This window comes from Salvia splendens, chromosome 22, assembly GCF_004379255.2.
Source record: "Salvia splendens isolate huo1 chromosome 22, SspV2, whole genome shotgun sequence".
Classification (NCBI taxonomy): domain Eukaryota; kingdom Viridiplantae; phylum Streptophyta; class Magnoliopsida; order Lamiales; family Lamiaceae; genus Salvia; species Salvia splendens.
Genome location: NC_056053.1, coordinates 6,542,093 through 6,567,689, shown reverse-complemented (window position 1 = coordinate 6,567,689; position 25,597 = coordinate 6,542,093). Strand labels below are relative to the sequence as shown.

At 39.2% G+C, this 25,597-nt stretch overlaps 1 pseudogene; it reads right to left on the bottom strand.

The window, feature by feature from the left end:
• Positions 1 to 9: 9 nt before the first annotated feature.
• Positions 10 to 3,946, bottom strand: LOC121785889 (annotated as a pseudogene).
• Between the last annotated feature and the right edge of the window lie 21,651 nt (positions 3,947 to 25,597).

Genomic DNA, 25,597 nt, shown 5'->3' with positions numbered 1-25,597 from the left:
ATGAATGAATGATAAAAGGAACCAACTTGTGATGCTCAGATTAAGGAAATTAAGCAAAGGTTTTATATCTTATCGACAGCTTCGCCTAGCAAATGATATACAGGTTGCTTACACAGAGAAAGTTGCCAAAAAATCAAGCCGCCTCCGCCGATAAGATCTCGAGCTCCGCCCGCCACAACAGAGAGAGCCTCGGCGTTGCCAACTCCGGTGATATGTCAATGGCTTGTCTCAACATCTCAATCACTTCCCTCATCGAAGGCCTCGTCCGCACGTCTTGCTGAACGCAGCGCTGGATCACCTCACAGATGACTTCGAGCTCGTTTTCCTTGTGAGATTTCAGCGTTGGATCGACCAAGCTGCTGAAGTTCTTCCTGTCGTTCAACGAAGGAGCAGCCTGACAAAATTTTCAAGATTTAGATTCGGATATGAGTATTAAACAATTAATGACTCGAACCAAACTGTCTCCTAACCGAATCTAAAGTACGAACCCAGTTCATGAGAAGCCCTTGCTCTTCCGAATAAGGAAGCTTTCAGGATATAGTTTCCAGCATCAAGATTCCGAAGCTGTAGACGTTAGTCTCTGCATCAGCATGTGGGGGCAGCTCAGAGTGCTCCGACTCATTTTCTGCAGGGTTCTTTGACTTGGCCACGAGGTCTCTCCAAAACCCGACATCTGCAACCTGAAAAGGGTGTTTTTCGGTTCACAAATGGATTAAAAATATGTTCTTGATGTTGTTTCGTTGTCAAGATTGAGCTTACTTTAGCAGCGTAGTCTTCTGTTAGAAATATCTCTTTGGAAGTGAGGTTGAAGTGAGAGATTGGTGGATTGAGCTCATGCATGTGTTGAAGGCAATATCCAGTTCCCATGATTATCCGTGTCCGTGCACTCCAATCGAGGTGATCAAGCCCTTCAACTGCATGAAAGAGAGCATATTCAACGAGGTTAAACACAGTAACGTACATACAAATGGAGAACATATCCTCGAAGAGATTTACCGTGCAGATGCTCAAAGAGAGAGCCGTTTGGAGCATACTCAGAAACCATTATTCGGGTGAAAGGATTGTCCTCCTCACAGTAACCGATAAGATTAACGAAATTTTTGTGGTTTATCCGAGACAAGGTATCAATCTGTGTACAGACATTTAGAAATAAAATTCACCTTTAGGAGACGATGACTTCTACGAAAATGAAGGCAGATTAGCTGCTTACCTTCTTCCTGAATGCTGTTTCGGAGTGTTTGGACCAGTCTTCGAGAGCGAGTACAGCGGTTGAAATAACAGCAATTTCAACTCCACTCGATAGAGTGCCCTTGTACACCGTGGCTATACCATCTTCGGTTGAGATAATATTGCTGAAATCCTCACACGCAGTTTCCAGCTCGGGTCTGTTCGGCTTAGGAACCCCTAACGAAGAAGCACGCTCATTTCAATACGTATATTGAAGCCTAAGCTATGCTGATTGCGTGAAGTATACCTGTGACGAATGCTTTCTGCAGCTGCCCACTCAATCCGGTCTTCCACAGACGTATAGTTTTAACTGCTCTGCTTCTGCAGATCACGAGTATAATTGATGCAACCACAAGCAAAAAAAGTAAGGTCGACAGCCCTATAATAAGTTTCAGGGAGTGCCCAGATTTTCTGGGATTGGTTGAGTGACAGAAGGAGGCGATGGAACAGGAGCTGGTGCCCTTTTCTTCACATTTGGAACAGCAGGAAACGACCCACTACTTCTGCTCGGAATAGCAACATTTCCCAGTTGAACGGGGGGCACGACATTGGGGGGTAGGGTAACGAGATTAGTTGACTGTTCAACTAGTATGCGGCGTTGGTTGGTCTGGCCGTCCACATTACATCTGACAGCTGACTCCGGTAAATCTGAAAAAATACAATAACAAAGGCAACTATATAGATATCATCGGTTTAAGAAAGTGAAGGTGGGATCTCGTGAGTACCAATGCCACAGGCATCTGGCTGATTATGCAACGATTCACTTCCAAGATTGAACCTTAATGAACGACAACATTTGCAAATTGTTAACATTCCACAGGAGAAGATAAAATTCGCTCAAATTTACAAAAATGTGCGATCACTTACAGTCGGTATAGATTGAGATAATGAAGTATGACCCCTCTAGCTGGTGCCTGGAAGGTATTCGATTTCTGTGATCGTTTAAAAACACTTTGCCAAGTGCTGTTTGAAAAATTGCATACGAGGAAGAAGATAAAATATGAAAGGGTTTATATGCTTCAAAGCACAGTAGAGAAGTGAAATATCTCACCAGTGCCCGATTTTTCTATTCATGCACTGTCCTTCACTTAGGAATATAAGTCTCCCAATCTCGAAAGGAATGCGTCCTTCAAAGCCATTGTTACAGAGAAACCTGCACAATGGACGCATACAGTCTAGGTGATAAATACTCATTGGAGTGACCTGAAACATGTGAGAGTTTGAAGTATATACATACAAATGTTTTAGGGAATGCAACCGGCCTAATTCACGGGGAACTGTTCCACTAAACTTGTTGTTTCTCAAGTCCAAGACTTCCAATGCCGTGAGCTGTCCAAACTCGTGTGGAATGGTACCGAGAGATGGTTCTTCGATAGATTACTAATGATAGCAACAAAAGGTTTAAATGAGCATCGATCTGATAAATCAATCCTCAAGACCATACCGGAGAGGCAGAAATTCTAACATTACTTATTTATAGAAACTCTGTAATTCCTACGCAAATATGAACTCAAATTCAAACAGAATGAATAGATTTTCAAGAATCAACGAGATGGCATATCTTTAATTTCTTGAAATCAGATATCAGTACTCAACTAATGTGAGAAACTGCAACAATTATGCAACTTCTAATAGTATGCACGTATAAACAAAGTAGAAACTCACAGAACTCTTAAACGAGAGAGATTTGCAAGCTCCGGCACCAATAGCCCGACCAAGTCTCGTCCATTGAGATCCCTACACAAACATAAAGATTCATAACTACAGAAATTAGAAACACGTCAGCGACATTCAAAGTCCTACTAAAGACAACCAACCAACACAATAGGAACTTACAACATATGCACTTTACATCCAAACAATGAACACCCAACCAAGAGCACGGGCTACAGTCATCAGGATTCCAACTCGCTAAAGCCCCAGATGGATCAAAATTCACCTTAGCTCGAAACTGCAGCAATGCATATCCTGAAGCTCCGGTTAATCAAGTCAACACCTCAAACCATCCAAACACAACTAATCACCAATGCCGGGGTTATAAAGCAACATTAGCACTGAGAAAACCCCCCATACCTTCCGGATCAAAGGAAGGGCAACCATGAATTCTCAATACAAAGACTAAAAATGTGAAACAAAGCAACTGAGCTCCACAAGCAGTCCGCCTACCACTCATTGCTTTCCGAACCATTCGTTATGGTGGTGGAGGCAGTTTCCTCTGCCAACAGCCAGGACTCTATGAAAACACAAACACACAAAATCGCAAGCTCTTTCGGTGCATACGTCGCCCCCGAGCAATACAGAATGACACAATCTCAAAACAGGAATGACAAATTTGTTCCGCTCTTCAAATCAAGAATCAATACAACTATGCAATCTCCCAACTAGCTCATAAAAACAATCTAAAGCAACAATTTAAAACAATTTATTTTAGCCCCTTTTGACTAAGTACCTCCGTTTCATGAACAACGGCATAACCTGGCTAAATTGTCTCCGAGATGCAAGCTTCGGCTGGAAAAATCAAAATGCAGCATATTGATTTCTTGAATTCGAACGAAATGCATAAAAACAAGGGTGATTCTACAAACCCTTTTACAATCATATTGACTAGAGGCAAAATGTGCTGTAAAAGAATAACCTTTGCAACAACCAATCCATGAAAAAGCAAAAAGGCGTGCAGAGATAATCGAATTGGGATATGGTGCATAACATTATTGCGTAGAAAATGAATTGCATAAACAGAAATGAAAGGAATTACTTAGTCTGATTGGGAAAGACCGAGATTTTCTTCACTACCCTATTCAGGATGATCGCAGAGGTTGAAACTCTCTTCGCCCATCGTTTCTCTGAAAGAGAAGGGAAGGGAAGTGGGAAAATCTCTCTCTGCCTTTCTCTTTAGATCATTCTTTTGTTCATTTTATTTATTTGATTCTTTGAAAAATATACTCGCATTTAGGGTTCAAATGATGTACTAGTAGAAATAATATGTTGATGATTCATAGGAAGAGATTCAAATGAGAATTCATCTTATTTTAAGAATGTGACTATTATTTTTCAATTTTTGTACAACAAATATATATTACGTGTAATGCTTTCATGTTCGTCAATAAGATAAATATTTAAATGCATAACTTACTTTACAATTAATTGTGTAATACTTCTATTGATGTAACCTTGAGTGCGTGCGTGTGCACCATGAGCTGAGCCCAATGGAGAATCTTAGCCGGCCCTAAAGTCGTTAAACAACGCAACAGTTACATAACGCCAATAAGAGCATTTACAACGTACGCACTTTTCCTAGGCCAAGACTTTTACCATGTCATCATTCTCATATCTCCGTGTTAAGGGTGTTTCTTTTAACAAGCACCGGCGGCGAGTTTCGCTCGGCGGTGGAGATAAATTTCCGGTGGCCAACAGGCTCGGCGGACGATGGCGGAGTTTCTGTGCGCGGGAGTCGCACCCGTCGGGCAGATAACTCGGCGATTGATAGAATACTCCGGCGTCCAATTAGGATCGGCGGAGGGAATCCAAAATTAGGATTGGGGCGGAGGGAATCCAAAATTAGGATTGGAAAACACACGTTATCTTTGGGAGAGAAAATATTTCATTAATTGATTGAATGAATAAAACGATAACAACCTAGCCCTATTTATAATACTAGAATACTAGGTTAGGGAACAAGAAAACAAGATACGAAAAGATACTATGAATCAAAAGATAACTAAACAAAAGATATGGAAGATAAAATATATCTAAACTAAAGGACTCGTATCACTCCGCCCCAAACCACAACTCCTACAATGTACTCTCTCTAGGCCCCTCCCCACGCCAGAACATTTAGTTTTCACTGTTCATTGTTTTCACTTCTAAAATTGAATACAAGTACACAATATACAAATTCAAACGACTTTATAGATAACAAAACGGAATTCAACTAAAGAGTACATGAAAATCAAAAATGTTTTTCACATTTTGTCCCTAGGACTAATGCTTGTTGGGTATTTTGGTTTAACACTACTTTACACCCAAAACAAAAAAGGATGGAAGTTTTCTTTTGTTTCTCTTGATGCAGAAGTAAGACCAAGCTTTCAAATTAAGTTCTCTATTAACGGATGCTGGCTAAGGAAGAGACTCATTAAATTGAGTGGCATATAATCATAGAACTTTTGACTCAAGTAACTTGAAATAATTCAAAATGGAATACGACTCAAGTAACTTGAGAGATGGAGAGTATTACACTGTATGACTCAAGTATCATTGCATTAAAAGCTGTCATGTTTTTTTTAGTAAAGCCGGCGGAGATTTTGTTTCTGCGTGTACCGATATCGATCTAGTTTTAGATATGCTAGTGTGTTTCATTGTGTATCATTATCATTTTTCTTTTCTTGGTAACGTAATTTTCATGTTTTGTTAGGTTACGAAAACTTTTAAATTAGTAATTCTTTGGAACTTGGATCTTGTCATGTAGCTAGGATTTAATTGCTTAACTGATAATATATGCACAAGTTTATTTTATTGTAATTACAAGCACGTGTTAAGGATAATCTCCTTAACGTGATGCCGGAAGATAGATTAGAAGTCCCGGGAGGAGAAATCCCGTCGACAACTAGGGTTTGCAGAAAAACGATAAAGAAAACAAGAAAGACGATAAACGATTATTTCATTGACTCAATAATGAGAATGACAATAGTCCTATTTATAATAGGACTATGAATAACCTAACTTGGTGAAAAAAATAATAACGATATGGAAAAGATATGATAATATAATAATAGAGATATGATAGATATTCCGAAGATATACTCGTATCAACTCCCCCGCGGTTGAAATCCACCTTGTCCTCAAGGTGGAAATCACGACGCAACGACGAGAGTTGAAAGCCAAAAATTGTTGAGAGACGTCTCCTCCTGGATCAAACGCACAACGAATAGTTGAACGTCTCCTTTCATCCGTATCAAATTCCTCCGTATCAAATTTGTGGAGTAAAGCAGCTAATTTATCTCTTGCAGTTGCTACATCTCTTTCAGCTTCTGTTATTTCTTCTAGAGCTTTTTGGACATTGCTGTGCTTCTTCGCAATCTCTAGGAGATATGCTTTTTTTGTTTTCGGCTTCGGATCGTCGTCGCAATCAATCACATGATCTTGCTTCATCTTCTTGTCATCGCCGCCGCCAGCAGTCACGAGCCTGACTTCCGGAGCATCGGACTCAGACTCCGTTTCAGATCCAGAGTCGTCTTCGTCGTCGGAGGAAGGGTGGGGCAGCGGCTGCGAGGGTTTGGCAGCGGGAATCTGAGGCTGTGGCTTATTTTGGGGAGGGGTGGGGTTGAGATCGGCGTCGGATTCCTCCTCGGAGGAGCGTCCTTCCTCGCTGGAATCCGATTCAGATTCCTCGACTGGGTTCACAGGTTCACGGTTTTTAGTCATTTTTGTTTCACATAGAGAAAGTAGGGTTTGCGGGGGTGGGAGACTTGTGAGAGACGGCTTGGCTTGTGTTGTCCGCAAATTCGCCACTGATGGCGAGGGATAGCAGTGGTATGACTCTGGCATTGGCTGGTAGGGCGCGTGAGGTGGCTGTGCGGCGGTGTACAGCCAGGGATGGTCTGGTGGATCAGGTTCGGGCCGTAGCAGAGAGTGCGTTACTGCTACTCTGCGCTCATGCTCAACCAATCGGGTCTCGAGCCGGGCGAGCCTAGCGAGAATATTCTCCCACGTTGCTGCTGTTGAATTCCATTGCAAGCCTTCAGATGCTTGCGATATCCCCCACCATGAACGAAGAATGACTTCGGCCATGAGTTCGAGAATGAAAGCACCAATTGTTAAGGATAATCTCCTTAACGTGATGTCGGATGATAGATTAGAAGTCCCGGGAGGCGAAATCCCGTCGACAACTAGGGTTTGCAGAAAAACGATAAAGAAAACAAGAAAGACGATAAACGATTATTTCATTGACTCAATAATGAGAATGACAATAGTCCTATTTATAATAGGACTATGAATAACCTAACTTGGTGAAAAAGATAATAACGATATGGAAAAGATATGATAATATAATAATATAGATATGATAGATATTCCGAAGATATACTCGTATCAGCACGCTGCTGCAATTTTAACGTGAATCGGTGTTTTTGCCGCGTCTCCTTTTATTATGCATAGATGTATTTTATATTTCACATTATATCACTAAAATAAAGCCATTTTTCATATTATTTCACTATAAAACCATTTTAGTAAGTATAAATTGGTCACTAAACTGATAAAAATACTTAATAAAAGATAAATTGATTAGCTATTTATTGAGCTCCAAAAGTTCTTGCAAAAACATTAACACCGACCAACTTGAAAGATGGTGCTCAATCCTCCAATAAATGTACACTAGTTCGAGTAGGATTTACGATTTTGCTAGGAATGCAAGATTCGATATAAGTTAATTGGTAGAACCAAATAGATAGGTGATCCAAAACAACACACGGCAAGACAAATGATTCAATATCATTTTACATCAAAGTGTTCGAAACAATAAGTATAATTGGTGACAAAGTCCAAAATAATAATTAAAAGTTTTTTCTTTATTTAGAAGAAAGTCCACCTTATCGCTTTAGAAGAAAGTTATTTCCTGACTCTGACTTTTGTGTCTCGCGGAGATATCCCCTGTAGAGATTAAAATAATAACACGTTTATCACATCGAAAAAATATCTAATTAGAATGCATGGATCCTAATTAAAGTTTTTGTAATCACTTATTTTTTCTTAGAAAAAATTATGGAGACTCGTATTACAGTTTCAAATATTCGAGGCCACCCGAGGCATCACGTTCAAGGCCGGCCAGTCGCTCACGTCCCCAAAATCTCCTCCTTTGACGTCTTGTATTTTCTTGAAAGAATTCGTAATTTAATTAAATCAAGAGATTTAAATAAGTGCATAATCAAAATTCATAGATAAATAGTCAACTTAATTATTTGGGAAAAAGAATAATCCCGTACCTTAATTTATTCGGGAATTACTTAATTAGTTCCAAAAATTAATTAATTAGCCCAATTATAATTTTAAACTTCATAGGCTCCACCAAATCAAATTGCATCCCAACTATTGAAAAAGCGGCAACCCACCCAATTAATTTGTTAACTGGTCCAATTTCTAAGAAATTTTTGGCCCAAAAAGAATCCAGCAATTAAATCAAGCGACCCCTTTTTCCTTCTCTTCTTCAGGCTTGCGTCTCCCTACTCAAATTCAGTGACTTGGACGTGTTCACCTCCTCAAATTCATTAAGGAGCCTTAATGAATTTCATAAGAACATAATCATTTCTATAATCATTTTGTAGAAATGTTTTTCTTAGTTTTACACTTCTATATGTGGTGTTTTAATTAATAGTATGTTATCTATAGTCCTTAATATCACATGTTTCGTTTGCTATATAAAGCCACACTATAGTAGAATATTCCAAAACTATCCTCGATCTTTTTCTATATTTCCAAAGTTGAGGGTTATATTAGTAAATTCCACATAATTTAAGATTGATATAGTGTAGCACATATTATTATCACTCAATTTTCCATGATAATAAAACATCAGTTTTCAGCCTTAATTCAACGGGCCCTTGTCCATTGAACGAGCCGTACAGTAAATTTAACCCAACATATCAAACACTAGATTTAACCATCAAATGCACTTTAAATGTGCCTATATACCAATTCAAACACATTATTTTGGGGGTACAGTTGTACCCCCTTGTACAAGGCTTGATCCGCCAATGGTCTTTTCCCTTGTACGAGCTCACTTTCGCAAAAACACAGTAATAGTCCTTTCCTTCTTAATAGAGACGATTTTTTTTTGCGGAGATTAAGAATAGTGTGCTAAGTACATAGTGCATAAAGTAAGATATAATAAAGTAAGAGAGATAAAGAGAGAATAAAGAAAGAGAGGGTTATTTTTATTAAAAATAAAAATGACTCAATTATTTTAAAACTTTGTGAAATAGAAAAATGACTCAATTAACATGAAAGGTGAGGGAGTACCTACCTTGGTAAATGCCAAATTCTAATTCGCGATTTTGATCAAACAACACTACAAACCGTGCTACACATAGCACCCATTGAAATAAAACAAAACAAGCATGATCAAACCACGTTGGTTACATGTAACACACATAATTGCCTACATAGCAAGAAATGATATTTCATATTGATTTTCTTTTCTTCACAACCTAGCATTTAAAAGGCATAAGAAAATGGCAGACACTACAATACTATCGTGTGAGTATTATCGGTGTTCTCCTCAGCTATATTTTCATCACCAATGTTCTTAACCCACCTGGTCACTCGGGCAAACAGGGTGACTTGCTCAAATCTATAAACATGTAATTTCTCATTGCAACCGTTTACGATGGCCTGCCCAACGATGAGTTGGGTGGCATAAAGCGATCGCTAATTAGGAGTCAACATTTTATCCATCTCAAAACTCAAGAAACTTATCAAAACAACCGATTGATGTGTGATTGACTCAAATGCATAATTCAAGTTATACAACTCAACCATAAACACGCCAATCTACTAAGAAAAACTACAAAACAACGAGTTTATCAGTCGTTCACACTAAAAATATACAATAGTTGTTAACACTTCCTCTGTATATCAGAAATAGTCTCATTGGTGGATGATACGGATTTTAATTTGCGATTGGTAAAGTATAAAAGAGAAATCTATAATGTTGGTAAAAATATGAGAGGGAGAAGAAAAAATGTGAATAATGTAAAAAAGAAAAAGATAAAAAGTGAATAATAAATTAGGAGTGACTTTCCATTTTTAGTATTGCACTAATTTTGGTGGACAATAAGAATGGAAAAACGAACGAAAGAGGTAGTAGTTTGAATCCGAATATTAAAATTCTGTGCCCACCACTATTTTTATAAAATCTACACTTCTTTCGGAAGCTGACTAAGGAAAACTTATTTGTTATGAAATGTGGCTGGATTAATATTTCTAACTTTGTTGAAAGATGAAAAAATGAAATGGATAGCAAAATAAAATAGTCATGACTGAGACGGCTAAATACTTTTTCCTTTATATTACTCCCTCCGTCCCAAATAATTTGTCCCATTTTTTATTTTGGTTCGTCCCATATAATTTATCTAATTTCACTTTTTTCCATTTTTTATAATGGATCTCATATTCCACTAACTCATTCCTACTCACATTTTATTATAAAACTAGGTTCCATTATTTTTTGAGACAAATTATCTGGGACGGAGAGAGTATTTCACAACAAGATTTGGATCGAAATACTAATAAGATAGAAGCATAGTGACACTGGTGGACACATTAAGGAGAGGGGAGGGGCAATTTTTTTTTTCCTATTTTTCTTCTTCTAAAACTTCCAAAATTTTCATAAACTGATCTTTTAGCCCCTACCAAAACTAATGGCGTTGAAGAACAAATTGCCGGATGTTGAAGAAAATAAGTGGCTGAAATTATAAAATTGCAGAGGAAAACAATGGCGGCTAGGTTATTAGGAAGAACGACTTGGTTGGCCAATTAAAAATAGTCTACACTATTTAGATGACATGTGGAGCGACATTCTAAAAAATTACTCCTCCATAAAGGATTTTAAAAAATGGGCTGCTATTTTGTAATTGTAACATCCCCGACTTAATAAAATACCGTTTTGAGTATTGACGTGATAATTGATAAATTTAAATGAAATTAAACTGAAAAGTCATTTCTTATAAATAAGACTTATGGTGATATTTTATAGAGTAAAATGTCAATATAAACATTTATATATGAATAGATACTTTAATAAAATTATGTATTTATGTTTATGTATACGTGTGTAAGTATAAAAATTGGAAAAAGCATCCCCATTATTACAAGAAGTTATATATATACATGTAAAAATCGAAAATATGTAAATAAATTAAAATGACTAATAATTAGCTATGTGATTATTAATATTTGACATGTATTAGAAGAGACACGTGTCTTTCAAAATCATGAGTTGTTTACATATTAGAGTACTTTACTTTTATTTTCACTTCTAAGAATTGTAATTATACAACATGCCATAATTCCATACGTTGGATATACGTGTGACACTATATAACTTAAGGAGTATTCATATATATGTGATAAATGATCAACATTTTCATGCTCTAGCAAGGTATCTTAATTATCGTGTCATGACATTTCTCAAGCTGAAAATTCTATGAATTAGAAAAAGTTGTGTGAACATAATGATACACGTGTTGTGATGTAAAGAAATGTAGTAGTAAATCATAGATAAGCGTCTAAGAGAAACCGCCTCTTTTAATGAATATACTTATATAGTACTGTAGTATCATCGTTCGAGAAAAAAAAGGGAGAAAAAGAAAGGGAAGGGAGGAAAAATAAAAAGAAAAGAAAAGAAAAGAAAAGAAAAGAAAAGAAAAAGAAAGTGAGAAGAGAACATAGAATTCAGAAAGAAATAAATTCATAGTTTGAGTGTACGATCGAGAGAGATGTAGCACGAAATCAGGAGTTCAATTAGATTTATTTCTTGATTATCAGGTATGGGTTTGATATTAAAGGTACAAAATGATTTGAATATGTGATTTGTGCAATGAATATATTTATCTATAGTATTGGAATTATTTGATGGAATATAATATGGATATGTAATTGATAGAATTTGATATGTTTTACATATGGTATTGAAAGTACATGAATCATATGGTTAAAGAGAATCTGTGACGGTCTTGCCCTGGATCTGAAATCACAATGGACATATTGGGACCTTCGGGTTAATCACAGTGAGACCTTCGGGCCAATCATATTGGGACCTATAGGTCAAATCACAGTGGGACCTTCGGGTCGAATCATATTGGGACCTACGGGTCAAATCACAGTGGGACCTTCGGGTCGAATCATATTGAGATATTCGGGTCAAATCATATTGGCATATTGGAAATCCCGGGTAGATACCAGATTTGATTTGTCATAGAATAATAAACTGGACATAGAGGCATATGTATATGGATCTTAAATTGCTTATGATATTTGATGCCAATTATATGTGCGGGTTTAGAATATTTGTAAATAAGCATAGCAACTGATGGATTTTGTAATTAAAGTATTTTGGATGGTGAAATGATTTATAGTGTTTTCTTTACTTTAATATGTATTTGTTTATTATAAATATATACGTTAGAGGAGTTGGGGTGTGACAGTAATCACCCCTGTTGTGATTAAATGTCTCATGCTATTATGTCGTCGACATATATGTCGAGACTTACCATTATAGAAGTCATTGTTTGCCCTTCCAATAGCAGCTTGGCTATCACAGTGGATCAACACTGGTGGCACTAGCTTAGACCAACATAGAATATCTTCAAGAAAGTTCTTAAGCCACCCGGCTTCCTCACCAGCTTTATCTAAAGCTATGAATTCTATTCCATGGCTGATCGGGCTATACATGTCTGTTTCGTGGATTTCCACGATACAGCGCCACCCCCAATAGTAAAGACGTATGCACTTGTTGAAAGTGAGTAGTTATTGTCAGATATCCAATTTGCATCACAGTACCTTTCAAGTACCGGGGGTATCTCGAGAAGTGTAGCCCATGATTTTGAGTATGTTTTAAATATCTCAAAACCCTTACAAGAGCTCTCCAATGCTCTATGCTTGGATTGCTCGTGTACCGACTCAACTTGTTCACGGCACAAGCAATGTCAGGTCGAGTGCAATTAGTTAAGTACATAATGCACCCGATGACCCGTGCATACTCTTCTTGTGCAACAGGCTCGCCTTTGTTCTTGGTTAAGTGAACGTCGAGTTCAATTGGAGTCTTAACCGGCGCGCCATCATAGGCTTTGAATTTCATCGATATTTTCTCAACATAATGTGATTGTGTTAAGATGATTCCATCAGATGTTCTTATAATCTTCATTCCAAGAATTACATCGGTTAGACCTACGTCTTTCATGCCAAAATTTCTCTCTAACATGGTCTTTGTATCGTTGATTACTTGAGTGTTACTACCTTAGATTAACACATCATCAACGTATAGACACACTATAACATGACCGTTATTAGTGCTCATAATTTAGACACATTTATCGCATTCGTTGATTTTAAACCCATTTGATAACATCACATCATCAAACTTCAAGTGCCATTGCAACGACGCTTGTTTCAATCCATATAGGGACTTTAGAGTTTGCATACCTTTTTTCTCTTGTCCAGGTACTACAAACCCTTCGAATTGTTCTATATAAATTTCATCTTCTAATTCACCGTTTAGAAACGCAGTCTTTACATCCATTTGATGAAACTCAAGATTGTGTAGTGCGGCAATCGCGAGAAGCACTCAGATAGATGTAATCCTTATTACGGGTGAATAGGTATCGAAGAAGTCGTGTCCTTCATTTTGTTTAAAACCCTTTACCACCTGTCGGACCTTATATTTATCAACTGTTCCATCGTCCTTAATTTCCTTTTAAGGGCTCATTTGCATCCTAAAGGTTTCGTACCTCAGGTAGATCAACCAACACCCACGTGTGGTTTAGCAAAATTGAATCAATTTCGCTTTGAACAACTTCTCTCCAATGTAGCCCATCTGGGCCATCAAAGGCTACTTTTATTGATGTTGGTTCTTCATCTAACATAAAAGCAATGTAGTCAGGATCAAATATTTTTGGTGTTCTGACCCTACTACCACGTTTTAGTACTGTATCATTTGGATCGGGCCTTGCACGCTTGCGCGATTCATGTTCTTCATCAACTGATTTAGAACTAGTGGCTTCATCTTCAATTCTTGTCTCAGAATTGGTTGTGACGTCTTCTTTGTCTTTGCAAGGAAATGTATTTTCAAGAAATACGGCATTCCTTGACTCGATTGTTGTTCCTACTGTTATATTCGATATTTCAGACTTATGAACAACAAATCGATATGCCCTACTGTTAAGTGCATATCTAATGAAGATACAATCAACTGTTTTAGGGCCAATTGTAACTTCTTTGGGCGGGGGTACCATCACCTTCGCCAAACACCCCCACACTTTGAGGTATTTGTAGGATGGTTTCCTTCCTTTCCACAACTCATAAGGAGTGATGTTCTTTCCTTTGAGTGGGATTTGTTTAGGATATAGTTGGATGTTAAGATAGCCTCCCCCCACATGTTATGGGGTAATCCTGGACTAAGTAGCAGTGCATTCATCATCTCTTTTAGAGTTCGATTTTTGCATTATGCAACACCATTAGATTGTGGTGGGTATGGAGCAGTTGTTTGATGAATTATACCACTTTCATTGCATAACTCCTCAAACGGGGCTATTATTCGCCTCCTCTATCACTTCGAATCGTTTTGATTTTACAACCAAGTTGATTCTCAACTTCGTTCTTATAATTTTTAAATGCTTCAATTGCTTCATCTTTACCTTTTAAAAGATAAATGTAGCAATACATTGTGCAATCATCAATAAAAGTGATAAAGTACTTCTTACCACCTCTAGTTTGCACTAACTTTAAATCACATACATTCGTGTAAATTAATTCAAGGGGTTTTGTGCTTCGTTCAACCGAGTGAAACGGTAACTTCGTCATTTTAGCTTCAAGACATATTTCACATTTGTCTTGAGTACCCACTTCATTAGCATTTAGTAAATCTAAATTTACTAATCTTTTAATAACTTTTGAATTTACATGTCCCAATCTACAATGCCACAAATTTGAACACTCGGTCAAGTAAGAGGAAATAGATGCTTTATTATTATTAGCCAATGGATTTGGGACAAGGCGTGTAGCCACCTAAGCTTGAAAAGTCCATCGGTTATATAACCTTTTCCGAGTGACTATTCAAACTTATACAATGCAAACCTATCAGACTCAAATACAAGTTTAAACCTCTAATTAACTAGTATTGATCCTGACACTAGGTTCTTGCGGATGTTCGGGACGTGCAACACATCCTTCCAAGTGATTGAGACCCCAGACGTCATCATGAGAATCACGTTGCTAATGCCGAGGACTTCGGACGATGTTTGATTCCCCATGTTGATCTTCCTCCCTTCAACAACAGTGTAGGAGGCAAACTTGCTTTTGTCGGAGCACACATGAGCAGTAGCATCGTTGTCAATGTACCAGCCACCCTTGTTATCAACAAGGTTCACTTCTTCGGTGACCGCAGCAACGAGGTCACTTTCATCCCAGTCCTTGAACTCCTTCTCAACGACGTGGGCAGCCGGCTTCTTCTTCTTGCCGCGACAGTCTTTAGCAAAGTGGTCAGGTTTGCCACATTTGTAGCAATCGCCTCCAAACTTCTTTACAGGCTGTTTCTCCTTCCCTTTGTCCTTCTGATTTGGGCGAGGGCGTTTGTTGGAGGGGTCGTCCCGTTCCAACAAGTTGGCTTCGGCCTTGGCTCTTAGCCTTTTGATTGCTTTTGCGCACGTCGGCCTCGATGCGCAGTTTCACAATCAAGTCTTCAAGAGTCATTCTCTTTCGCTTGTGCTTGAGGTAGCTCTTGAAGTCCTTCCAACTAGGTGGAAGCTTCTCGATGATCGTGCACCTAGTGAAGTGGTCAGGCAAGACCATCCCTTCAGCCATGAGTGCGTAGATAAGTATTTGGAACTCTTGAACTTGTTCCATGAGTGGTCGGGAGTCGACCATTTTGTAGTCCAAAAATTTGGCTACTACAACATTTTCAGTACATGCTGCATTGTCGATACTATACTTCTTTTCTAGGCTTTCCCCACATCTCTTTTGATATGTTTACAACGGATTATACAGTGTACAAACTATCATCTAAAGCACTTAGAATGAAATTTTTACAAAGATAATCTCCTTTTCGCCATGCTTCATAGTCCGCCATGACTTCGATCCTTGTCTCTTGATCACTTGGCGTAGGCGGCTAGTCTTCCATGAGGAAATTCACGATGCCCAATGTCGTTAAATAAAACAACATCTTTTGGTGCCACCTTTTGAAGTCAGATCCTCCAAACTTTGGTGGCTTATCTGCGGGTGGCATCATTCTTGGTGCCAAAGGTGCTGCAGTTGGTCCATGAAAGGAACCTATCATGTTGCCCACGAAGGAGCCAACAACTTGGTTAGGCCTAGAGCCCCCACCATTCATGTTGGGCATAGAGCCCGCCATGGTTGTACCGGACCCGAAGGAACCGGCACCTATGTTGAACCCGAAGGTCCCAACACTCGATCCAATAAAGGATCCGATGGAACCACTAAAAGTGAAACCAATCGACCTACTCGAGGTGGATCCAACAGTGGGCCCAAATGGGAACGTAAACCCCGATGAGGTTGTTGATGAAGAGGTAGTGAACCCGGGGTTGGGAATCATCGTCGAAATCGGCGACGTGTTGACCGGTGCAGTGGTCGACATGGTGGATGGAGTTGTGGCGGCGGTGGTGGCAGCGGCGGTGTTGAATTCAGTCGACATCTCCAAGCAAAGGTATTAAGGTTTCGAAAGTTTTAGTTTCAGTTAAGTCCAAATTCCTTCAAAGGCAAGTTATATCTCGTCTTACGATTGTTCGTTTCTGGATTACAAGAGATAAAACCGGGTGTAATACAACCCAAAAGACGGTATACAAAGGAACAACTGAAATGAAATTACAAAGTGGAAATCGAAACAATAAACCGTAAAGGAGGAAATAAGTCGAGTCGAGGAGGCATCTTTTCGCAAGACGAGATACGCCCGGTAGTGCTCTCGAATTGACGTGTCGTCCCCAAAGATAAAACGGCTTCGTTTCTGATGAAGAAGCACCGCTATCAGCAGAGCTCCGACGAACTAGATGGAGGTGAGGGCAGAACATCGACAGAAGAACAATGCAAGAGAGTGAGAGAGCTTATGCTTTGTATGCTTGTGAATGGTGTAGATCGATTATAAATTATTTATAAATTATAAATTATTTAATGATTTCAAAATTAAATAATCTGTCACTTATACAACCCGCTCCAATTGCGTTGACCGGACTACGATTCCAACATAATATTGTATAATATTGCTAGTAATCATAAAGACTCATAATGCAACTAGATATTTTTGGGGTAGATTTATTAAGGACCCACTTTTTCCTATCGCTAAGAGCTAAATATGTCGAGACTATATTGCCCATCCAATATGATTAACAATACATTTTTTCGAGGCATCCACGATTAGAACTAAAGCAACTAAGACAACAACTAACGTAGATATCTTAAAAAACGGAAACCAAAACAAAAAAATAAGAAACCAGCCAAGCACAACGAGCACTAAGAAGTCAGTGTTGGAGCTCTAGCAGCGTAGATCATCAAGAAACCACAATAGACAAAGGATAAAAAAAACGTCATCAATGGTCTTCGCCTCACTTCAATTGGCCTGGTTGATAAGAAAATGATGGACACCAACCCTGAAACTGAGGGTAATTATGTAATTACCATGTCATGATGCTCAAGGAACACTCAATTAGCAAAAAGGAGTTGGTCGTTTAAATAATTGGATCATATCCCTTTTATTAAAATAAGCTCTGGCAATTAAAGAAAGGTTAAAGAAGTAAAGAATAAAGGACGTATCTTTCCAACTAAACCACGAAAATGGTTGTTTGCCAAGTATAAAAAGATGATTCTGCAAATGGAAATAACTACTTTTCATTTAATCTTAAAAAGGTAACTTTATTAAAGTAAGTAATCTCTTAAATGAAATGAAAATACACCCGGAGCACTCAACTAGGCTGGGAAAAATATCGAAATACCGGTCTTATCGTACCGAAAAATACTAAAAATATCATTTTTTCGGTATATCGTGATTTTTCGGTACGCTATGATACCTTACCGAAAGATTTCGGTAAGGTAACGGTATGAATTTTCATATATCTTTCGGTAAGGTAACGATATGAATTTTCATATACCGGGATATACCGCGGCATATCGAAATCCGATATATACCGTAAAATATAAAGATAATTATGCAAACGGATGATTGACTAATTGAAAAAATTTATGGTATTGGGTTTATGTGCAAGCTAGGAAATTATTGATAAAATAAAACATAAAGTGAACTATTTATAAATTGAAAATTTCGTTCTTATTACCGTCCACGAAACACGGAGTTCATATAATATGCAAACGGATGATTGAATAATTGAAAAAATTTAAATCTGACTTGGCGAAATTATCGGATTGGTTTAATAATTAGTCGGACTTTTATAAAATAAATATATATTAAAATTCAGTAACTGATAAATAAAAATATATTGTAGAATTAATCTCTGAGTTAATCTCAGTAACATTAAATTCCAATAAATCTACAAGTTAATACAAAATAATAACAAATAAAATTTTTGTAAGAAACACAGTAGGCTGACAATTAATGTGTTTGGATCAATTATTATTGGGTTTTGGTAGGGGTGGGGAAACGATCAGTTCGGTTTAGTCGGTTAACCGATTCCCTTTTTTTTAAATATAAGAACCGTAACTGAACCTTTAGTCGGTTCGGTTCCTTGAGGAACCGATCGGTCATAACCGACAGGTACTTCTGTTCTACCGAAGGAGAGAGTAGCGGCGTGGAGAGTTAGACAACAACCTCGTCGTCACTGGCGTGAGAGAGAGCAGCAGCCTCTCGTTGCCTTGTCCGAGAGAGCAGTGCAGCGAGGAGAAAGCAGCAGCCTCGCCGTCGCTGGCGTGGGAGAGAGCAGCGGTGCTGGCGTGCTAATATTTAGATGAGAGAGCTCACGTGTTATTTGAATTGACTTCATTGTAAACACTTGGTAATTTTTTATGGAAGATAAGTCAATGTACCTACATCAATATGAGATTTATAAGTTTAAGTATTTGTTAATGCTCCATATTTATCTAATACGTTGTTGTAGTTCCAAATTTAATAAACAAAGTAGCGGTAATGAGATTGGTTATTGAATCAGAGAGATGATTTGTGTTTTCTCTTGTTTGAAATGTTGACAAATTATAAGGACATAAGAGTTTGGTTTCTATCACAGTATTCTTTGAAACTTGAAAGGTGTAGGGTTTATGAAGTTAAAATGAATCTATAAAAAATCAAAATTAAACCTACTAATCGGTTCTTCGGTTCTAACCTTTCGGTTCTCGGTTAGAACTGAGAACCGCCCAATTCCTAAACTCACTAACTGAGAACGAACCTTAACCTTATTTTTTCGGTTCTCGGTTAACCGATAACCTTAAAAATATGGTTCGGTTCTCGTTTAACCAAGAACCAAGAACCGTTTCCCCAACCCTAGGTTTTGGTCCTTATAGTGCGAACCAATAATAAATTAATGATTTTTGGGTTCGGTTAGATTTGGGTTATCCGATAAAAAATAAAATTAATATTTTATTAAATAAAAATACTTTAAATTTATTAGATTTAAATCATGATTAAATTTTAATAATGTTATAACAAGTTTTAATTATGTAATATCATTATTTATATGTAATATCAAATTTTAATCATTTAACATCATGTTTTGGTCTTTATTGTATTGTGTGAAGCTATATTGTGTTACTTATTAACTTTAATGGATTTGGCTAACAAGTTTTGACATAACATAGTAATTCACACGAATATGCACAAAATGGGTTTGAATCTGATATTGAACCTTAAGTTATTATAAACAAGCTTTAAAATAAAAAAATTCTGTAATTTTTGGCTTAGATCCATAAAGAATGAAATGTCTTCTCTTATTCTTTCGAAAATTTAGGCCATCCACATCCATGTCTCAATACCGTCTCATCTCTTCACTATTCATGGGCCCCACTTCACTTTTTACCCCATCTCTTAACTAAGAGACATCATCTCCATCCCTCCATCTCTGAACCATCTCATCCCTTAACTATTCATTCAATTTCATTTTTATTTCCAACAAATTCAATTAATATTTCATTGAAATATTAAATTCACTAATAATTCATAAAATCATTAAATATCACGAAAATTACAACATCCGAAAATACGAAAAATACATAATTGAAATTCTAATATTACAATTTATTGAAATACGCATAATCACGGAAAGTGATGCGGTGATCGTCTAACGGTTGCCAAATTTTGCCCAAATGTGCTCCATTAGATCCTCCTGGAGTTGGGCGTGGGCGATAGAATCACGTGTCCTTGTCCGAACATACAGCCACTATTGCAAAGACGGATGCACTCCACTGCGAGGCGGACTACTTGCAGTAGAGCTTCCCGGGGTTTTAGGGTCGAACCAATTTCCCGCATTAGGTCCTTCATCGGTGACAATCATGTTGTGCAAGATTATGCACGTATACATGATGTCGACCATATTCTCCATAAACCACATACGAGTGATACGCTCGGATTTTGCACGGTTTTAAGGTAATCTTTTGGTCCGTTTTTAATGTCAAAGTTGCATTACATGTCCATTAATTGAATATTTTGTATATTTTGGTATTTTGACATGTGTTGTGAGAAATGTGCATATTTGAGCCTAAAAAGGGAGTCAAAACGCGAAGTTGGAAATCTGGAACTGTTCTACATGTCCAGCGGTCTGCTGCAACATTGTCGGCAACCGCTGGCGCCCAACGGCCGCTAAGCCAGTAGCGGCCCACTCCGGGAAAGTTGTGCATGAAGTCAAGTCACGCCCAGTGACCGCTGGAGAATGCGTGGTGCCCGCTATTGAGAGTCCAGAGAGTTACGGGATGATGGATGGCGGCCGCTGAAACAAGTGCAGCGACCGCCAGCCAAAGGTCAGAAGTCTCGGATAATCTTGTGGCGACCGCTGGCCAAGGTGCAGCGGCCCGCTAGGAAAAAGCGGCGAGCAGAATTTGCCCTACTTTCTCTCCAAGATGTACCATACTTTGCAATCCTTTTCCTTATTTGAGAAGGGGCAATTTCTCCCCTATAAATAGCCCCCAAAGCTTCATCAAAGAGAGTTCCTCTTTTTGCAAAAATACTTCCAGAGTTTATAAGTTAGAGTACTTCATTGTGCAAGGAGTTGAAGAAGAATTCAAGATCATCAATGCTACAAGGATTCAACCTTTGGGTTTTATTGCTTTAGTACTTATGTTTTCATTGTCTTCCCTTCAATCTATGTTTTTAGCTTATTCAATCATGTGTAACTAAACTCATAGGATTCTAGGGATGTGTTAGTAACTTTTATAGGTTTATATAATTCTGTTTTCTATTTAATATCCGTTTTTTCTTACTTTGTTTCTTCCTTAAGTTATTCTGTAATACTTCACGTTTTAGTGACACATTCGGTGATGATTTAATATAACTTGTTGCATAATCGTGAGAGGAGGTTGGCGAGTTAGATCCACTTAATAGACACTACAATTAGCTTCCTTTAAAACGACACTGTTAAGTGAGAGTGAGGACTTTATAAGGGTCTTCGGAGCTTTTAGGAGTTACATATTTAGGATTGACAACCCTAATGTTCGTAATCAATGTTTCATCGCATGATCATAAGCTAGGTGACTCATTCTATCAAAGTAAGAATTGTGCTAGGGTGTTGTAGTTGGAATTTGTATAACCATAATTGTGAAAGCACATCCCTGGAATTTCCCTTATCTCTATACTTTTATCTCTGTGATTTATTTGCAATTAGTTATTTCTTTGCTTTATATTGTTCTTTGTTTTCAAAAGCCCTCAAAACTTTCGGTTTTCCAAATAGTAATTAGTGTTTGCTTTCCCCGTGATCGATATCCGGTACTAACCTTTAGCTAACAATTCCTACTCTGTATACTTGCAGATATTTATAGTGCTAATAAAAAGTGCATCAACAAGCCGGGGATTTGATAATGTTGAATCGAGCTTGTAGAATCCCAAACGCTCTCTCCACATCCTTGCGAGCAGCCTCTTGCTTCTGCGCAAAAAGAGTATGTTTTTCATTTATCGGCATGTTGAACGTCTTCACGAAGGTTGGCCACTTCAGATAGATGCCGTCGGCAAGATAGTATCCATTTTATACTGGCGGTTGTTAGCGGTGAAGTAGATGGTCGGCGCTTTACCATTCAAAACTTCACTGAAGAGGTCGGATTGGTTGAGCACGTTACGTCGTTGTTCGATCTGGGGATCCCGAAATACGCATGCCAAATCCATAGCTGGTAGTCGGCAACGGCCTCGAGTATAACAGTGGGATGGGTGCCTTTGTGGCCGCTCGTGTATGATCCCCTCCACACCACAGGGCAATTCTTCCATTGCCAATGCATGCAATCGACGTTGCCGAGCATCCCGGGGAATCCGTGCACTGTTTCAAGAAGTCGGAGCAGAAACTAACAATCTGCAGTGCTTGGCTTCTTGAGAAATTCGTTGGTGAAGGCTGCCCGGACGCCTTTGCAGAAGTTCATCAAACACAGTCTCCCAGTGCTGTCCCCAATGTGCAGGTACTTGTCGAACAAATCCGGCGTTTGTCCAGTAGCAAGCTGACGGATTGCTGCAGTACATTTCTGGAGCGTCGTGAGACTGGGACGGCCAATAGCGTCAAACCCTTCTTGGAAGTATTCTTCCCGAGCCGCCAATGTATTTGCGATATGCAGAAATAGCTCCCGCCGCATGCGAAAATGGCGACGAAAGTAGGTATCTTCCCATACCGGGTTCTCACAAAAGTAATCACGTACCAACCTTGCGGCGACTTCCTCCCGGTCGCGATGGGTGTATTTCCGGGGTCACTTTTTACGCGCCGCGGCTTCCTCCTCCTCCCTAAGTCGATCTGCTTCTAGCGATTCTTCCATCATTTAACGCATTTGCTCAAATGGATCCATGAATGGATTAAATTTTGGAGAAGAATAAATGTTTTGAGATGAAGAATGTAGAGTGTTTGAGTGAAAATATAGAGTTTTTTTATGGTGGATAATTTGTGGGAATGATTTGATATTTATAGAAGTGATTGTGGGCTTAAAAAAATAGAAAAAAATTAAAAATTTGAAAAAACGGCTAGTATTTTTGGGGAAATTTATTTATTTATTTATTTTTAATTTTTGTTTTTTTTCCGAATTTAAAAAATACTAAAAAAAAGACATTTTTCAACGGATTTAAACGACGCCCACTTGCAGGCCGGTGAGTGGGCGTCACGAACGAACGGGAGCTTGCCAGCTCCCTCTCGACCGAGGGACGTGGGACGAGACGGGTACTCTGCATCGCCGTCTCGATGTTGTCTCGTCTCGCCGAGATGAGACTAAGCCCGGATCGAGACAACGATGCGAATGCTCTTAGCCTCTTATACCTTTGTCTGTTGATGCTTCTGTTGTTGATTGCAGATGGCTTAATAAAATGAAAATTGATATTAATGGGTTTAGGTATAAGGCTAGAATTGTAGCCAAATAATTTACTCAGCAAAAGGGGTAGATTATATTAAAAATATTTGCTCATGTTGTATAGTTATATTGTGAAATTTATAGTTGTTTTATATACTCACTTTAATTAAGAAATAAAGCAAATGAAGGTTAAAATTGCTTTCTTACAGGGTGATATAGATAATCTATCTGCATGAGACGTCCGAAGGTTTTGTGAATCCGAAGTTTTCTAGCCATGTGTGTTTGCTTAAAAAGGTTTATATGGTTTGATATCACCTAAGCAGTGAAATATAAGTTGTAGAAATCATGGTATTAAATATGCCCGGTCAATGGATTTTGACCAAATAATAAATGTGACGAGACATTTAATTTTGTGAAATTAAATGACATAGCGTCGATCTACATTTTACGTAGATAAATGTAGTATATTCACTTTCTCAAATCCGATTTCCGGTGAGTGAGAAATAGTGGATTAAAGTTGGGCATAATTAGCTTTTAATTAAAGCTTGGAGTTGGAGCTTATGGAATAATTAACTAGTGTTAATTATCCCACATTGGAGGATTAACACATCTTTTAATGTGTATAAATTAAGTGACTTTATGTTACTTAATAATTATAGTGGACCAAGATGGGTGAAAGAGCCCACACGCGCGCGCCGCCGCCGCCGCCCGCCCGCCCGCCTGAGCCCGAGCCCGTGCTCGTGCTCGCGCTCGCGGCCGCAGGCCGCGGGCCTCGTGCCCGGGCAGGACCCGATCCCGATCCCGATCTCGATCTTGGGCTTGGACTTGGACTTGGATCTTGGCAATTGGTCTTTGGGTGGTCTTTGGGCTTGGGGCTTGGCCCAAACTATTCTTTTTGGACCACCGCCGAGTCAGCAATCCAAGTGGCTTGACACGTCGTCAAGCGAGGCACAGTCACGGCTGCCACGTGAGAAATCCACACGCTCCACATGCGAAAGGCACACGCCTGCCACACGCTCGTAACCGACGTCGGTTACGAATCTGCCATGATGAGCCTTCATGGCTCGGTTGACCCTGCATGGTGGCTTGGCCTATAAATAGGCTAGCCATACCACTGCATTAGGACACACAATTCCAAGCATTCTCTGCATCATAAGCTCTCTCCCTCTCTGCATTGTCTTTCTGTCGAAGCTCTGCTCTCTCCTCCATCCAGTTCGCCGGAGCTCTACTGATTGCGGTGCTGCATCAAAAGAGACGTAGTCGTTTTACCTTTGGGGACGAAACGCCAAACCAAAGAGCACTACCGGGGCGTATCTCGTCTTGCGGGAAGAGGCCTCCTCGACTCGGCTAAACATTCACGGTTTATTTGTTTCATTAAACCAACAATCGCAAGACGAGATAACTTGCCTTTGAAGGGATTTGGACCTCCTAAACTGAACTAAAACTTTCGAAACAATTAAAACCTTTGCTGGAGATGTCGACGGAATCCAACACCACCGCTGCCGCCACCACCGCCGCCATTCCTTCAACCATGGCGACCACTGGACCTGTCAACACGTCGTCGATTCCGACGATGATGCCCACTCCCGGGCGCTATCCTTCTTCCTCAACAACCCCTTGGGAGTTCGTTAACCCCCTTGGGCTCACTGGTGGATCCACTTCGAGTGGGTCGGTTGGTTCCACTTTGAGTGGTTCCTTTGGGTCCTTTAATGGATCGAGTGCTGGGGCCTTCGGGTCTCACACGGGTGTTGGGGCCTTCGGGTCTCACACGAATGCTGGGGCCTTCGGGTCTCATGCGGGTGCTAGTCCCTTCGGGGCTGGTACGACCATGGCGGGCTCTATGCCTAACGTGAATGGTGGGGGCTCTATGCCCAACCACGTTGTTGGCTCCTTCGGGGGCAACGGAATTGGTTCCTTCCAAGGACCAACTGCGGCACCTTTGGCACCAAGAATGATGCCACATGCCGAGAAGCCACCAAAGTTTGGAGGATCTGACTTCAAGCGGTGGTATCAAAAGATGTTGTTCTACTTGACAACATTGGGCGTCGCCAACTTCCTCACGGAGAACGAGCCGCCCGCGCCAAGCGACCAAGAGACTAGGCTCGAAGTCATGGCAGACTATGAGGCTTGGAGAAAAGGGGATTATCTATGTAAAAACTTTATTTTAAGTGCATTAGATGATAGCCTC